The sequence below is a fragment of the Babylonia areolata genome, unplaced genomic scaffold (genome assembly GCF_041734735.1).
Source record: "Babylonia areolata isolate BAREFJ2019XMU unplaced genomic scaffold, ASM4173473v1 tig00007737, whole genome shotgun sequence".
NCBI classification, from domain to species: domain Eukaryota; kingdom Metazoa; phylum Mollusca; class Gastropoda; order Neogastropoda; family Buccinidae; genus Babylonia; species Babylonia areolata.
This window is the reverse complement of record NW_027468415.1, coordinates 15,001-20,000: the sequence shown is the minus strand read 5'-3', so window position 1 is coordinate 20,000 and position 5,000 is coordinate 15,001.

The following is a 5,000-nucleotide window of genomic DNA, read 5'->3' as shown; positions in this document are numbered from 1 at the left end:
TCCACAACCTTTACCTGCTTTTCCTCAGCGAGCATGCCAAAGTTGAGAGGAAAACGCCGTTTGGCATGGACAGGAGCAGGCGTTGACGACCAGGTCTTTTTTTTGGTCTTTTTTTTCACAGCGCCGGAAGGATTCAGGCAATTCTCCAAAGCCGGTTACTTTTATCCACAACCTTTACTGGACCTTTTTTTCTTTTTTTCCTTTTTTCTCTCTCCGAGCATGCCAAAGTTGATAGAAAACGCGGTTCGGCATGGACGGGAGCAGGCGTTGAGGAGTAGGCCTTTTTTTGAGGGCCCAGAAGTATTTTGGCAATTTTTTACTTTTTTATCCACAACCTTTACCTGCCTTTTTTCTCTCCGAGCATGCCAAAGTTGAGAGAAAACGCCGTTTGGCATGGACGGGAGGAGGTGTGGAGGAGTAGTCCATTTTTGAATGGCAGCGGAAAGATTTTGGCAATTGTAGCGAGGTTCTTCGGACTTTTATCCACAACCTTTACCTGCCTTTTCCTCAGCGAGCATGCCAAAGTTGAGAGAAAACGCCCTTCGCCATTGACGGACCAGACGTTGACGACTACGTCTTTCTTTTTTTCACGGCGCCTGAACGATTTGGGCAATTCTCCACAGCGCGTTTACTTTTTATCCACAACCTTTACCTGCCTTTTCCTCAGCGAGCATGCCAAAGTTGAGAGAAAACGCCGTTTGGCATGGACAGAGCAGGCGTTGACGACCAGGTCTTTTTTTTGGTCTTTTTTTTCACAGCGCCGGAAGGATTCAGGCAATTCTCCAAAGCCGGTTACTTTATCCACAACCTTTACTGGACCTTTTTTTTCTTTTTTTCCTTTTTTCTCTCTCCGAGCATGCCAAAGTTGATAGAAAACGCGGTTCGGCATGGACGGGAGCAGGCGTTGAGGAGTAGGCCTTTTTTGAGGGCCCAGAAAGTATTTTGGCAATTTTTTACTTTTTTATCCACAACCTTTACCTGCCTTTTTTTCTCTCCGAGCATGCCAAAGTTGAGAGAAAACGCCGTTTGGCATGGACGGGAGGAGGTGTGGAGGAGTAGTCCATTTTTGAATGGCAGCGAAAGATTTTGGCAATTGTAGCGAGGTTCTTCGGACTTTTATCCACAACCTTTACCTGCCTTTTCCTCAGCGAGCATGCCAAAGTTGAGAGAAAAACGCCCTTCGCCATTGACGGGACCAGACGTTGACGACTACGTCTTTCTTTTTTTCACGGCGCCTGAACGATTTGGGCAATTCTCCACAGCGCGTTTACTTTTTATCCACAACCTTTACCTGCCTTTTCCTCAGCGAGCATGCCAAAGTTGAGAGGAAAACGCCGTTTGGCATGGACAGGAGCAGGCGTTGACGACCAGGTCTTTTTTTTGGTCTTTTTTTTTCACAGCGCCGGAAGGATTCAGGCAATTCTCCAAAGCCGTTACTTTTATCCACAACCTTTACTGGACCTTTTTTTTCTTTTTTTCCTTTTTTCTCTCTCCGAGCATGCCAAAGTTGATAGAAAACGCGGTTCGGCATGGACGGAGCAGGCGTTGAGGAGTAGGCCTTTTTTTGAGGCCCAGAAAGTATTTTGGCAATTTTTTACTTTTTTATCCACAACCTTTACCTGCCTTTTTTTCTCTCCGAGCATGCCAAAGTTGAGAGAAAACGCCGTTTGGCATGGACGGGAGGAGGTGTGGAGGAGTAGTCCATTTTTGAATGGCAGCGGAAAGATTTTGGCAATTGTAGCGAGGTTCTTCGGACTTTTATCCACAACCTTTACCTGCCTTTTCCTCAGCGAGCATGCCAAAGTTGAGAGAAAACGCCCTTCGCCATTGACGGGACCAGACGTTGACGACTACGTCTTTCTTTTTTTCACGGCGCCTGAACGATTTGGGCAATTCTCCACAGCGCGTTTACTTTTTATCCACAACCTTTACCTGCCTTTTCCTCAGCGAGCATGCCAAAGTTGAGAGGAAAACGCCGTTTGGCATGGACAGGAGCAGGCGTTGACGACCAGGTCTTTTTTTTGGTCTTTTTTTTTCACAGCGCCGGAAGGATTCAGGCAATTCTCCAAAGCCGGTTACTTTTATCCACAACCTTTACTGGACCTTTTTTTTCTTTTTTTCCTTTTTTCTCTCTCCGAGCATGCCAAAGTTGATAGAAAACGCGGTTCGGCATGGACGGGAGCAGGCGTTGAGGAGTAGGCCTTTTTTTGAGGGCCCAGAAAGTATTTTGGCAATTTTTTACTTTTTTATCCACAACCTTTACCTGCCTTTTTTTCTCTCCGAGCATGCCAAAGTTGAGAGAAAACGCCGTTTGGCATGGACGGGAGGAGGTGTGGAGGAGTAGTCCATTTTTGAATGGCAGCGGAAAGATTTTGGCAATTGTAGCGAGGTTCTTCGGACTTTTATCCACAACCTTTACCTGCCTTTTCCTCAGCGAGCATGCCAAAGTTGAGAGAAAACGCCCTTCGCCATTGACGGGACCAGACGTTGACGACTACGTCTTTCTTTTTTTCACGGCGCCTGAACGATTTGGGCAATTCTCCACAGCGCGTTTACTTTTTATCCACAACCTTTACCTGCCTTTTCCTCAGCGAGCATGCCAAAGTTGAGAGGAAAACGCCGTTTGGCATGGACAGGAGCAGGCGTTGACGACCAGGTCTTTTTTTTGTCTTTTTTTTTCACAGCGCCGGAAGGATTCAGGCAATTCTCCAAAGCCGGTTACTTTTATCCACAACCTTTACTGGACCTTTTTTTTCTTTTTTTCCTTTTTTCTCTCTCCGAGCATGCCAAAGTTGATAGAAAACGCGGTTCGGCATGGACGGGAGCAGGCGTTGAGGAGTAGGCCTTTTTTTGAGGGCCCAGAAAGTATTTTGGCAATTTTTTACTTTTTTATCCACAACCTTTACCTGCCTTTTTTTCTCTCCGAGCATGCCAAAGTTGAGAGAAAACGCCGTTTGGCATGGACGGGAGGAGGTGTGGAGGAGTAGTCCATTTTTGAATGGCAGCGGAAAGATTTTGGCAATTGTAGCGAGGTTCTTCGGACTTTTATCCACAACCTTTACCTGCCTTTTCCTCAGCGAGCATGCCAAAGTTGAGAGAAAACGCCCTTCGCCATTGACGGGACCAGACGTTGACGACTACGTCTTTCTTTTTTTCACGGCGCCTGAACGATTTGGGCAATTCTCCACAGCGCGTTTACTTTTTATCCACAACCTTTACCTGCCTTTTCCTCAGCGAGCATGCCAAAGTTGAGAGGAAAACGCCGTTTGGCATGGACAGGAGCAGGCGTTGACGACCAGGTCTTTTTTTTGGTCTTTTTTTTTCACAGCGCCGGAAGGATTCAGGCAATTCTCCAAAGCCGGTTACTTTTATCCACAACCTTTACTGGACCTTTTTTTTCTTTTTTTCCTTTTTTCTCTCTCCGAGCATGCCAAAGTTGATAGAAAACGCGGTTCGGCATGGACGGGAGCAGGCGTTGAGGAGTAGGCCTTTTTTTGAGGGCCCAGAAAGTATTTTGGCAATTTTTTACTTTTTTATCCACAACCTTTACCTGCCTTTTTTTCTCTCCGAGCATGCCAAAGTTGAGAGAAAACGCCGTTTGGCATGGACGGGAGGAGGTGTGGAGGAGTAGTCCATTTTTGAATGGCAGCGGAAAGATTTTGGCAATTGTAGCGAGGTTCTTCGGACTTTTATCCACAACCTTTACCTGCCTTTTCCTCAGCGAGCATGCCAAAGTTGAGAGAAAACGCCCTTCGCCATTGACGGGACCAGACGTTGACGACTACGTCTTTCTTTTTTTCACGGCGCCTGAACGATTTGGGCAATTCTCCACAGCGCGTTTACTTTTTATCCACAACCTTTACCTGCCTTTTCCTCAGCGAGCATGCCAAAGTTGAGAGGAAAACGCCGTTTGGCATGGACAGGAGCAGGCGTTGACGACCAGGTCTTTTTTTTGGTCTTTTTTTTTCACAGCGCCGGAAGGATTCAGGCAATTCTCCAAAGCCGGTTACTTTTATCCACAACCTTTACTGGACCTTTTTTTTCTTTTTTTCCTTTTTTCTCTCTCCGAGCATGCCAAAGTTGATAGAAAACGCGGTTCGGCATGGACGGGAGCAGGCGTTGAGGAGTAGGCCTTTTTTTGAGGGCCCAGAAAGTATTTTGGCAATTTTTTACTTTTTTATCCACAACCTTTACCTGCCTTTTTTTCTCTCCGAGCATGCCAAAGTTGAGAGAAAACGCCGTTTGGCATGGACGGGAGGAGGTGTGGAGGAGTAGTCCATTTTTGAATGGCAGCGGAAAGATTTTGGCAATTGTAGCGAGGTTCTTCGGACTTTTATCCACAACCTTTACCTGCCTTTTCCTCAGCGAGCATGCCAAAGTTGAGAGAAAACGCCCTTCGCCATTGACGGGACCAGACGTTGACGACTACGTCTTTCTTTTTTTCACGGCGCCTGAACGATTTGGGCAATTCTCCACAGCGCGTTTACTTTTTATCCACAACCTTTACCTGCCTTTTCCTCAGCGAGCATGCCAAAGTTGAGAGGAAAACGCCGTTTGGCATGGACAGGAGCAGGCGTTGACGACCAGGTCTTTTTTTTGGTCTTTTTTTTTCACAGCGCCGGAAGGATTCAGGCAATTCTCCAAAGCCGGTTACTTTTATCCACAACCTTTACTGGACCTTTTTTTTCTTTTTTTCCTTTTTTCTCTCTCCGAGCATGCCAAAGTTGATAGAAAACGCGGTTCGGCATGGACGGGAGCAGGCGTTGAGGAGTAGGCCTTTTTTTGAGGGCCCAGAAAGTATTTTGGCAATTTTTTACTTTTTTATCCACAACCTTTACCTGCCTTTTTTTCTCTCCGAGCATGCCAAAGTTGAGAGAAAACGCCGTTTGGCATGGACGGGAGGAGGTGTGGAGGAGTAGTCCATTTTTGAATGGCAGCGGAAAGATTTTGGCAATTGTAGCGAGGTTCTTCGGACTTTTATCCACAACCTTTACCTGCCT